The 13,614-nt window shown below is 38.1% G+C and overlaps 1 long non-coding RNA gene across 11 annotated transcripts in view; it reads right to left on the bottom strand.

Annotated features, from left to right (window-relative positions):
- Positions 1 to 1,065: 1,065 nt before the first annotated feature.
- The window catches only part of LOC149793421 (uncharacterized), a 32,299-nt gene continuing 19,750 nt past the window's right edge, over positions 1,066 to 13,614 (bottom strand). For 9 of the 11 annotated variants that reach the window (XR_016422785.1, XR_016422782.1, XR_016422777.1 and 6 more), the window contains one exon: positions 12,435 to 12,724. This is a non-coding gene — a long non-coding RNA (uncharacterized LOC149793421). Of the gene's footprint in view, positions 3,037 to 12,434; positions 12,725 to 13,614 lie in introns of those variants that run through there. The other 2 variants (XR_016422776.1, XR_016422786.1) reach the window with 1 other exon arrangement.

Genomic DNA, 13,614 nt, shown 5'->3' on the forward strand with positions numbered 1-13,614 from the left:
TGTGAATAGATTAATTCAATAGGATTTTCACAAAGAATTTTTCAATCCTGTTCAATAACAGCTACACGAATAGAACTGAAGCACATGTCTGTATCTGGAAATTTTATAAGATTCATTTTTTTTTAAAATTATGCCACTCTGAGTGCTTAAGTGCGTTTTCATCCATGTGAGTTTGACTATGTTTAAAATACATCTCATTAAGTGATGTAAATATCTATCAAAGTGCTACATGTCCCAAATCATTTTATCGAGTACCCTAAAACTTCCTTTAACTTGTCATTTCCAAAATCCAACTTCCATTGGCAGACTGGCAACATATATGTGTCGCAATAAGGTAATCCTGAGTCAAAATCAAGCCACAAAACACATATCAGGTGAATAAACCGGATACAATGGTGATTGTGTTACCGGTTTAACCCCATATGCTTCAAATTTGCATGATGCTTTTAACAAGCAATTAAAACTAGAAGTTACTGGTTCCTATGACCAGAAAGGAAGTGCTTATTTAAACATTAGTATATCGATCTGACTTTTCGTTGTACTTAATATTTAAAATGTTTTAGCTATCTACTTCTTGACATTCGTTGTTATCTTGTTTAACTGTTTGCAATTATGAACTTCATATTTTCTAGGATTGTTGAAGAATAAAACTAGAATTAGCACTTTGTAGAAATTGCTCTCGTCTCGCTAAGGCCCTTCATATACTGTTTAATCGATTTTCAATGTTCTTCAGTTTATATACCATGCAAAACAAAGAAGTTCAATTCTTTTATAAACTGGGACTAGAATTACACAGGAATTATTATCGAAAACCTGTCGGAACCTAGCTCCTTACTGATATGCAAATGACCCCATTCCATCCACCATGACTGTTTTAGCATAGCAGATCAAATAAACAGCAGGGGGATGGGTGTTGAGTTATTTACCTTGCTGTTTAGTACCTACGATGGAGATTCTTACCTCTCGGAAAGAGTGTTATGATTTGACTGTTACGGTTCTTTTTGTTGCAAGACAGATGCTAATGCACACAAATCACGTGCACACAAAAACAAATTTGGCAGCAGATTTATGGCATATGTTTTCAAAAACTTACAGTAAAGAAAAAATATTCAACATGATCATCAAACTTCACTGTCAGATAGCAATACTTCCAGTCCAGCTTGAGTGTTAGCTACATCGCTTTTTTTCACTCAATGACCGATGCCGTCTTTTGTGGTTTCAAAGGGTTGTTTTTGTTTGGGTGTTTTTGGTGTAATTTTGCCTTTTTTTATATATAATCTCGCCATTGCTCTTTGACACACGAGACTTTGAACTGGGGCGTAACAAGAGTATGCAGAACCTAGGACCCTACGAACTATTTTCTTTACACTACAGATTAGGCAGGGGCCCATCGTTAATTTTTGCATAGGGACCTGCACTGTGGCCCAAATATCCCAGCTACGTCACTGGGCTTGCATGCAAATTTGGCAACGTACGCCACGTGACTCGCTCCATATCCAGTACTTCTCTAACCATTTAACACTGACGTTGTTTCAGAAAAAAATGTTGTGCTGTTATTCTTATGATACTATGTTCATATTCTCCCAACGTTTCCCAAAATTAAGTTTTTCTACAAATCCTATTATATATTTAATACAAATGTATCTCCTTGCGACATCTCATCTAACCTCACCTATCGTATATATCATAGCCAACTTTTGTACCACTTGACTTTGACATCTATTGGGCTTCACTCCCAATTTTAACATTTGTTTGCAAATCAAAGTGAAACAGAACTCTGCGTTTATTCATGGATTATTATCATTTCTGTTTTTATCCTTTTTAACACCCTCACCCCCATATCTTAGTTTGACGAAACTGACTGGCATAATCTCGAAACCAGGTCATTGTAAAGGAACCATGACGCATGTATTTCATGAACGACGAGACATAAGTTGCCAAATATGTCATCTGTGATCAAAAGTCTACAAAGACAGCTCGAGCACCTGCCGTGGTAGCTGGTCCCACAAAATGGCGACAAATGAGCGTTGGATTGGACCGATGGTTGTCTGAAATAGAAGATGGATGATCAGACAAGCAACGTATTTAATATTTTGCTTCCTAAAGCGCTTGAAAACATCTGCCTTTTCATCAGCATTACGCTGTCATGATAATGGACATAAACAGTAAAACAATAAAACTACTTCCAACAAGAAATCAAATGGCATCAAAAATATCTCCAAATGTTGCTATGCTTTTTTTAAAAAAAAGGAAAAATGAATATATGGGAAAGTATTAAAACCGAAGTCACCTCACTTAATTTGCAATGCCTTTAGAATGTACCATTATAACCTATTACATAGATAAAAGGAGCGAAGCAGTTTCGGATACATTCATACCGTTGAGTCGTGAGCAAACATTGCTGTCAACTCAGATGTTTCACTTTGCTCAAAACGTTTCATTATAACTAGCATAGCAAGCCAAAATAAATTATATCAGTACATTTACATGACGTTTGCAACTGCCAATATGCTTGTAAAGGTCTCGTAGACTACTTTAGGTTGGGGTGGGTTGCTCCCAGTATTATCTTTAATTATTCCAGAAGACCCACTCTGGCTCGTTTTTGTTAGAAATTGAAGTAGTAATAGATATGCAAAGCTCCGAGCCCCCAGTCAGCGATGTCGAGAGTTAATTTACTGAATGCACAAAGCCGAAATTAAAAAAAAAAAAACAACAAATTTAATTCCATTCAATTACAGATAATCCTTCCTCAAATGAAATTCAATATTCAACACCCTGTCACTCGTCTTTCACTCGACCAAGTGACGGCCTATTTCATCATCTGACTTAGTGTGATTGATTTTCCTCCTGTTCTGTGTTTCTACTCATCTGTAGTATTTCTTGACTGGTACCGAGTACCCCATCAGTCCAACAATCACGTCCTTCACCCTTCCACTTCGTTCTCTCCTTTTCTTGTCTCCCAGAGACTCGGGACCAACTGTACCAGGGTATGTTCCTTCTCTGTCTCCTACAGCTCCTCCGGTCCCTAAAGGCTTCCTGTTCGAACAAACACAAGGACATTAGTTTATTCTTCTAGCTATCTAGTCTCACACTAAATAACAATCTATCATCAGATAAGCAAACCGCTCCGGTGGCCTAGTGGTTAGAGCGTCCGCCTCGGATGCCGGAGGTCGTGGGTTCCATCCCCGGCCGAGTCATACTAGAGACTTACAAAAATGGTACTAACAGCTGCCTCGCTTGGCGGTCGAGACATGCCAAAGACTTATAAAAATGGTACTAACAGCTGCCTCACTTGCGCTCAGCATTAAGAGGTTAGTGTTAGGACTGGTCAGCCTGGTGTCAGGATAATGTGACTGGGTGGGACATCATGCTACATGTCTGCGGCATGATGCCCCAGTGCTAGACATCACTATAAAATTGCCACATTGTAGACATCGTGGCGATATGACTGAAAACTTGTTAAAACTACGTTAAAAATCAAAATCACATCACATCAAATCATATACGCCATTACCATCTTTGGTCACGCATTCGTGCACATCGAAATACCCATACTTTCTGGTATGGTATACACGGTATCAACTGCTTATCATGCATATATCAATATATTTCATCATACCGGTATATATAGATTCTCAGTCTTATTATACAGAACAATGTCACATAATCAAACGCATTTCTGTACATTACACTTCAACAAAGTGTACACAGATATCCACATATCCATGTGCTAATATATCCTTACATATTATACTCCTACAAAGTATACGCAAATAGTCAAATACCCCTATTAACTAATGTTGCACACTGCAACCATTATTCAAAGCTATAATTCAATTCAACATTTGCAAATATAGAATATCACATGAATAAATGCACGAAGTTACTACGAATTAACCAAAATAACGAATTACAATATTAAATCTTTACATAAACATTGCTCATATCTCAAAATACGCATGTAGATCAAATACTACAAATGAATCAAACCCTACAAATGGTAATTCTACGTACTAACGATTCATGTAATGAAGTATACATACTGCACATAATTAAAGTACAATTATCTGCCGCAATAGATTGCGACAGTCGAGCAAATAAGTCACTGATCTTTCCGAAGCTCCTTTGTAATTCCCAGAATAACTATGTTTCCCGCCAATTTCCAATGACGTCGGAGTAGCTTATAACTTCCTTATGTAATTCCCGCAAGATGGTTTAGCGACTACTGACGTTTAGTTTCAAGACTAAAGATTTAAACTTGCGATTCTAATAGTGACCACACCTTGCTCAATTCAGAGTGGATGTCGATTCACCCCATGGTCTACATAATTAGCAGACATTGTCCCCTCCCCGGCAGTCTGTCAAAGTGGATTTACGACCCCAACTTGATGTTCCTTTGAGCCCAACACCGGCAATTCATGCCACGTACCTGTGAATCGCACGCAGCCAAATAAGGCGCCAGTAACAAGTTCATATGGCCATGTTATATACTACTGGCTTCCCACCCGTCCTTTTGATGTCGGCTTAAACTATCGTAACATAGGCTGGCCGGCCAGCAGTGTACACATCGCTTTGACACTCATTGTTCGCAAGGCTGACACTCACAACATTTATGAAGCGAATAATTAGCCTCAGGGTCTAGCATATACATGTTGCGACCTGGCTATTGTTCCTTACTTATAACGTGACAATGCTTTTATAATCTTTGAAAATAATTGAATACAGAAACACTATGGTCCTGAAATGTGATGTGCCATGTATCTTGAAGCCCCTGATGGCAATTATTTTGCGGAGTATGAACACATGCAGATTATTTAATGCCTAAGCAATTCTAGAAACGCAACATGTCCAGGAACACACCAATCCAGGATGATCTGAAGACAGCATTCGAACCAAAGGTCTAGGCCCGTCCCTAGGGCAATGCGAACGGGGCAACCACCTTGGGCCCCGCAATGCAATATTTGTGGTTGGGGCTCCGCTCATAGCTTTTGCTGCATTGGGCCCCGCATGCTGCCTTGGGCCCCGCATATCCTAGGGCCGAGCCTGCAAAAGTCATGCTAACTAATGAGTCATGGACTCAACAGACATATCTGGATAGACAGAGAAGTAGTATATAAAAGTGTAATTCTAGTCCCAGGTATAACGAATACTTTAACAGCAGACATTATCCAAATAAGCCGCTCAGTAGTTAATGCGTTGAACACGTGACCGTAAGGGTGAAGGTTAGATTATAACCATATAATCAGCATGAATCGACCATTCATAACGCATTCTCGAGGAAGGCGCTTTGCTTGCTTCGGTCAAATAATTTGCAAAGAGTTGCTGTATCGTAAACACCAAGCCATGACAAACCAATTAAATATGCCAGCTTTTGTAAGGCAGTATTGTTGTTGTTGGGTTTAACGCCATTTTTCAGCACACGATAGGCTATGCATGGCGGCCAGTAATAATGGTGGAGGAAGAACCCGGAAAAACCCCGGACCCACATTGGCCGAATCCTAGACTCGAACCCACGCAGACATAGGTGAGATGGCAGTGATACGTAACGGATAGCGATTTAGACCACTCGGCCATTCGGGGCCCCAAGGTAGTATTGTATCTTCTTTCTTGCATACCTGTATGCTATATTTGCCATTGCTGAAATTAATTTAGTGAGAAGATGGTTTAAAATGGGGTAAATTACCTTTTAGGAAAATATACGACATAGCATAACAAAATGTTTCCAAACCTACAATGAAACGAGCACTACATGTTGATACGTCCTCGTAAATGATATATTCTTCATATGACAAATTAATAAAAACTGTATGAAAACATGTTTTCTATTCTCAATTTGTTCATTAAAACATTTAGCTTTTAAAAAGACATCTATTTGTATTGATCTACAAGGGAGAAAATGTTGACCCCGGAGAGTCCACTAAGAACGAGTTCAATTGTATTTTGTTTTTTTCCCATTAAAGCAGAATGTGAATTAACCTAAATTTCTTGTTTTTCTATCCGTTTTGTAGTTTTGGGCACTATGCTATATCATAAATAATGCATTTTCTGCGGTTTTGATGCATGCGTGAACAATATTTGTCAACCTTCTTCATATGTCTCAGAATGCGTTTTCCTTCTCAAACATGATGGCGCAATGACGGAAATGTTGTTTGTCAGCTGCTGTTGATTACATCAGTACGATAAGTTTTCCTGATCACACTCTGGGATAGTGATGGTACAAAAATGTATATATCCTCTTCGGGATATGTCGCGACTGGGGTCGACATCTTGTAGATAGGCTAAGCAAAAGAAGAAGAAAAAAAGAAAAAAAAAAACAAAAACACCAAACAAAACAAAAAACCATTCCCACAAAACTCCTCTAATTATGTAATTATGGTGACGGTGTTGACCTCCTGACAGGGCCGGCGCTACCATATAGGCAAACTAGTCAGCCGCCTAGGGCGCTGATTTCAGGGGGGAACATTTTTAATTTTTTTTTATTGTTTATAAATTTGGAAATTGATATTTTTCGGGGGGGGGGGGGCGCCAGAATCTAACGTTGCCTAGGGCGCCAGATAGTCTGGCCGGGTCTGGCACCGGCCCTGCCTCCTGAATTATAACATTAAAAGAGGGAAGGCGTTTACTTTATGCATGATTTTGTTTAAGAAGCTGCTATTTTATAATATAACAATTGAAAATATTTATATTTAGCATTTATGAAATGCAAGCAGTACATATCCTGGTGTGATTTGGTGTGAAGCACTTGGGGATGTGACGGAGTCATCCTTCCTCTCTCTTTGCGTTGGATCTAAAAGAAAATATTCATACTATTTCAATTATATATTTAAACTGAAACATTTGCTTTGAGGAAAATATATATTAATCGCAGTTAATGGCGCGTTTAATGTGCAGTCTAAGGCGTAGAGGTTTTAAAGAATTTTTCTATTGAAGAATTTCTCCGTAGATTACGAACGTAATAGTGTTACTTGCGCGTGTTTGGATAATTGTAGATAACTCACTGGTTGCTATTTTGAGCATGTAGTGCTCTAACTTGAAAATGTGAAAAGGTGGCGAGTGGTCATTTCACCTCTGTCCGCGTGAATTCAAGTCAACGTGCGTATGTGAAAAAGCTTATTACAAACTATTCCTTGGTAATAATACACGTTCGGCTTGATAATTTAATTAATTTCATTAATAAGTCTACATCTTTAGTGATAATAAATGAATAACCTGTGTACTTCGGTTTTGGCGCCGCACCCCCCCCCCCTCCCCGAATCTTTGCGCCCTAGGCGGCGGCCTATTTCACCTATTGGGTTAAACCGGTCCTGAACCGGATATCACTATCTTAGTCATGTGTTTCACATATGTAATGGTTAAATAAAGCGTGTTTTGCTTCTTGTAATATTTAAAAATTCCCCCCACCGTTTAAAGAAAAACAAATGTGTACACACAAACTTAGTCACTTGTCGCTTGAAATGTAACCATCATTTTATTCTTGCGCACGTTTATTGGGTATTGTGCAAACATTGAGTAGATAGACACATATAAATTTGCTTTGGTACCCTTCCGATGAATGTCAGAGACCTTTTGAACTTTTGGACCCCCTACCTCTACCCCAGTCTATGTTTGATCTGATACGGCCCTGCTATAATCTATAACCAGGCCGAAACAAAATGAGAGGTTTGAATATCGTAAAACAAAATGATACGTTTGAATACCGTAACATTAAAATGAGAGGCTTGAATACCGTAAAACTAAAGTGAGAGGTTTGAATACCGTAAAACTAAAGTAAGAGGTTTGAATACCGTAAAACTAAAGTGAGAGGCTTGAATACCGTAAAACTAAAGTGAGAGGCTTGAATACCGTAAAACTAAACCGCATCAGATATTGACCAACTTTAACTGCAAAAGTCACAAAAGTTAGAAATCCAAGTGAATGGAAGTTAATAAGCCTTTTGGTCATTAAAGGTCAGTTGTGTAATAAATATGAAAGCTTACCTTCATTACCAAACTTCCTCTGCTCCAAGGATATAGGAATCAGGTGTGCTTAATTTTAAGAATCGTAGCTGGTATTTATTACAAAATGATCTTGTTATTAATTTTTTAAATAACTGTAGATGTAGTGTGAGATATGAGAGATATGCTCTCTCAGAAACAGAACACTTATTGGGAAGTTTGATTACAGTACAAAAATTTAACATTTAATCACAGTTCATTCTAATTCAAATTAGCCCTATCTTTAGAAACATTTTTCAGGTATTTATCAACATGTTATCTTCTCATTTCGCACCGCTCCGGTGGCCTAAATCGCTCTCTCACACACACACACAATTCTCATTTCTCTTACTTGACCGATTATCACCTTTACTTGCTGGCCTGTTTTTATAGTGAATACCACCATCTGGAGATTGGTGGAGCTAGCACATTTAATGGTCACTTGATTTTCATAGAATCACCTCCGTTAGGGTCGTGCATTGATTAATGTCTGCATTAAACCTTCCTACATGTCTACTGCAGAATACCTTACATCATCAGACACTCCACTGGGCACAGACTGATTGCTCCCAAGTCCCCCACTGCGTGATATGACCACTTGTCCTACATCTGATGCAGATGTCGCCATCTAAATGGTTATCAGTACCTGAAGATCCGACAGAATATATCTAACTGCACGTTTTTCTGGTAAGTATTTCAAATACCCTCTGTACTCGCTTATAAGACGAGTTCATATGAAGATAACATATATCCTGATCTGCCGTTGCACAATTCGACAGCAGATCAGGATCAGCGTTGTCTGTTCAACTGATTACTCCTAAGAAACCACACAGATCGAGATCTTCTGGCGCATTATAACATGCCAGATCTGGGTATGCACAGATTTCAGTTTAACCGCACTTATAAGCGAGCACAGACAGTACGTCGACATGTTGGATTCTGCAGAATCCCACTTTTTAAAGTTAATAAAGTGCTTAGATCTGCTTATTCTCCAGTAATTTCTTTACAGCGCTTTTCTTTCCTGAATTGTTAAGATCCGAATGTAAATCTTTTCCGAACAGACAAAGCGACTCTTTCACGATCTACACTGTTGGACGAGAATGGAATTGTAATACAAGGTCTCAATGGACAGTTTATCTGGTGAATTTTCATCCGACAAAGGCCTGTTTCAGAAAAATGAGAATAATTTTACACTGAAGATACAAATAAAAACAAACGAATGATTTTGTAGAAAGCTTGCATGTGAGATTTTCGCTGCGGCAATCAGGTTAATTCCTAATGAAACTGGTGGCTTTAATACTGAACCAACACTGCCACCAACCCCTCTTTTTTACATTCATTTTTGACAGCAAAGAGCTATTTTGAATATTTTCCTGTGACAAGGCAGCGAAAATAATCAGTATGTGCCTTATGTATGAATAAAGTTCACTAGTATTAAAACAAATTAGCATACTTTTCATCACCCCTCAACCATCTCGATTTTTAGCTATTTACCTCTGTAGCAGACATACGCAAATACGTAAGCCAAGACGGCTGTTCATTTGCAGCCCAAGTTACGCATTTGATCTCCAGTGCTAGTCTAACTGTGACAAGCAGTCACCAAATAAGCCAACCCATTTTCAAGCATAACTCAAAGTAAACCTAAACTACATTACAGATTTAGCTTCTGTGTGAATTTAAAAATGCTAGGCTTATAATTAGGTTCATGCCTTCTACCTTAAAAATTAGGAAAGTGTCAAAATACGAAACTATCCAGTGAGACCAAATAACATAATATCAGCTGAAGGGCTGGCAAGTTGTTTTCTGTTTTTTTTTGTGCTGTTTTTTTTCCCCCTAAGCATACATCATATATTTTCATCTACAACATGTCCAACATTCATATTATAGGCCAACTGCTTTAGCATGTTGTCTGCAGAGTGAAGGACTCAAGGTACTAATTCAGTTCCCATATTAAACCTATCAAACACCATCATATTAAAAATGCAATAACTTTACATTTCTGAGTGCTCAAGATCAAACCTATATTTATCAGTATAGACGAAACCTGTATGACCGCTTCATTGTAGAGAAAAGGATATGAGCCGCGGCATTTTCTGGACCTACACGTGTTTGAAACATGTGCTTTCAATTCCGCACCAAAGAGTTAGGTCCTTTTTTCAGCAATGAGGGTTCCAAATTCAAGACTGTTAAAGGGCTGAAATACATGAAGAAAAATAATGACTCTGTATTTTATAAGTTACAAGTAAGATACAGATTCTTTTTCCTACAAAATCACATTCATTATCAACCAATCCTGGCTAGCCAAACCATTATATACTCTATTTTATGTTCACCCATTTCCAGGCTGGTTCCCATTTTTCCATGCAATTAGTACCATGTGTCCTAAAGGTTTAAACTTTGTTACCACTGTATACATTTCAAACGTCCCATTCCAACACTGATCTAACCAAAAATGTATGCATTTGTGCAACCAGCTATAACTGCATGAAAACTCTTTCTCCTACGTTTGTGAATAGTAAGTGCAAATACTAGTTTAAATAGAAACTACACTCGTTTGGCTATTTAACACTATTTTGCTAAACTTCACAAAGATAAACTTTAAAATTTGTACTCTCTAATTTTCAGCACAAATAACCAAACAGACGTGGAATGAGTTATTTTCATTTCTTTAAATAGTACCAATTTCACCACTGGCCAGTTTATCACTTTGGTTTCTAAATATTATTACAGAGGATCGGGTTTTACTCCTACCTTTTTTAAAGGCCAAAACTTGATCCAGATATGTGCCACCATCGTCTTCAGATGCGAAAACCCAACGAAAAGCCACCGACCCACGTCAAACTACTGGCGAACTTTATCACATGCACATTGGCCGAGACAGAGACTCGAACCCGCGTGGACAGAAGTGAGATGTCAGTGATCTATAAAGGCGAAGGTATTTCACTCGCCAGCCGCATTTATGTGTATCGGCGAGTGGGATGATGTTACGTATGAATGTGGTCATGTGTGTCAACATGGAAAGTGTGTGTGTGTGTGTGTGTGAGAGAGAGAGAGAGAACAAAACATATAACGTATGTATATCAGTCTGAGGTGATGGATGGGTGAATTTATAAGTATTAGATCATTTGTGATTATACATGTTTCAGGGAATGGGCTGATATTAAATATAAACGTGATCATGCGTGTAAACACGAGAGAAATAGATGTGAACTTTGAATTAGAGCACGTATGTATATTCTAATGTTTTCTGATGATCGATGGATGATAAGTAAAGTATGGTTGTGGGTGTAGGGAGTGAACTACGTATTAGAGCATGTCCGTGGACGTGCATCTATCTGAGGGTTTGGATGGATGCTTGATTTCAAAGGCTGTGGTCATATGTGATTTGGGAGGGGGAGATTTACCTGGAATGTGCACAAGTTTTAATTTGTAACTAACATATTGTTAATTTAAGTACATTCACCAAGAAATAGATATGTGTGAGTTATCAAAGTAACTCGAAGCGTAATGGTTTATATCTGTTTATATCTGTCTACTTGATCTTCACCGGTCACAGTGTGTTATTTCAGCTCTTATGATTTGTCGAAACATAAAGATAAGTAAGGTGAAATTCAAACATCCTAATGTTTATATTAAAATTTAGCTGACAATATCGTGACAATTGTGGCGTTCAGCAGACAGCACATTGCAGATAACTAGTAACCTCCATCTTAGCGAAAATACGGAATTATCGTCCATTCTATCCATGATGTACTCTAGCCATTACAATCGGAAAATTCGCAGCCTCTTCCGTCGAGTCCAGAATGAAACCCGTCCTGTCATTCGTCGCCATTGAAAACTATATTCTGAACTTCATTTGTTCACAAGGAATCAAAAAGCGGCGGAGGGAGACAAAGTCACAGTTGTCTTAATATGTAGTCACCAAACACATAAAGTTTACAGCTATTCCAATAACCACTTCCGATATTATTATACGACCTGGCGGAAATGGCTGAGTGATGTTCCGATCGAAACTATTAGTCTGGTTCCCTACTTTGTGTAGTTTTCGCTATGCACTTTGGTACACGACCAACTAACAGGGAAACATATTTCTTACTAACATTAGCGGAGATTTGTGGGCCATTTCTTTCATTAATAAACAATTTTTACTGTTATTTTAATGGAAAATTTGCAGAAAACCTCGCCATACTTTGACTCAACGACGACTGACTTTCACGAGGTGGGAGATGAGTGTGATATCCACTTTTTATGGTGCTTTGGTTAACGTTAATTAGGAGATTATCGACCACGGTGTTGTTGTCCGATTTAACAACTAATAACATAAAATATGAAATTAATGTATGGAATAACAGAGATCTGAGCAGAGGTATTGAACAGAACACCAGAAGCCCACCCCCCACCCACACCGTATGAAAAAATATAACAATATGTTACATAAACAAAATGAAATTGAACATTACATTTGAATTATTCACTTTATCTTTGAAACAGACTTACAGAATTTATGTGATATTCTTAACCGTTTTGTTATACCGATACAACGAATTTCATCGTATAATCGAGTGACTGATTGAACTCAAACTGTCGGCATGTCAGCATCACCAACTGCTTCCGGTCTTTTCCTAATCACTGTTGTGATAGGTTGGCGTTGATGTACTTCTTTAACCTCTCTCTCTCTCTCTCTCTTCGGGCCATCAACTGTCATGGTTGTAGACTGCGGTCGTATCCACTGTGCAGTATGGAGCTATTTCCTTCAAATAAAATATAATACCCAACTTAAGTACGTACCATGTTTTTCTTCTCTTGGGATCAAACAATATTCCTACTCTTTTAAGTCAGATGTTGTCTTATCTTAATTCGACAGAACTGAGCTAATATGGTCAGTTCGCCGCCCGATACACACTCACCCTATTATCAGAAACTTCATGTGTTTTCTAGCGATTACATGCTTCCTACTGGAGCAAGACAAAATTAGACCTAATTGATAACCAACGCAGCCCGCTGTGGCTATAACTTAACAGCTGAAATGTAAGTCAGTAAAAGTTCCAAAATATAACACCATCGATTCTCTGTTGAAAATAATTCACAACTCAATTACACATATGAATTAATGGATTTCAATCCTTGTCCTAACTACCTTAATTTGCTACTTAGCTATTGATTAACATACACATAGTACAATAAATTCCTGGTATACATGGTACATATAATTTCATACAGATACATTAAATCTCACAATTCGCATCATAGTAAGAAACGAAATATTTAGGATCCATATTTCCTATAACTTTCAAGATGGATGAATATATGATTATTTCAAAACCCAAGGAAAAGTGAAGTATGATTCTGAAACGAATATATTCAACGAATAATTACAAACATTGATCAAGTCTGAATAACCCTTTCAAGTGTGCTGATATTAATAACTTCTGGAATATATCATCCCGGTTCACCGCTACGGTGGCCTAGTGGTTAGAGCGTCCGCCTCGGAAGCGGGAGGTCGTGAGTTCGATCCCCGACCGAGTCATACCTAAGACTTACAAAAATGGTACTTTAATAAATATAATTAAAACAGCGCAGAACCGTATTGTCAGAATGCGCAGAAACACGAAAGTGTTAACAAACTGCCTCCGCTGCCTGA

The sequence above is a fragment of the Sinohyriopsis cumingii genome, chromosome 8, assembly GCF_028554795.1.
Source record: "Sinohyriopsis cumingii isolate HCF-2022 chromosome 8, ASM2855479v2, whole genome shotgun sequence".
NCBI lineage: Eukaryota > Metazoa > Mollusca > Bivalvia > Unionida > Unionidae > Sinohyriopsis > Sinohyriopsis cumingii.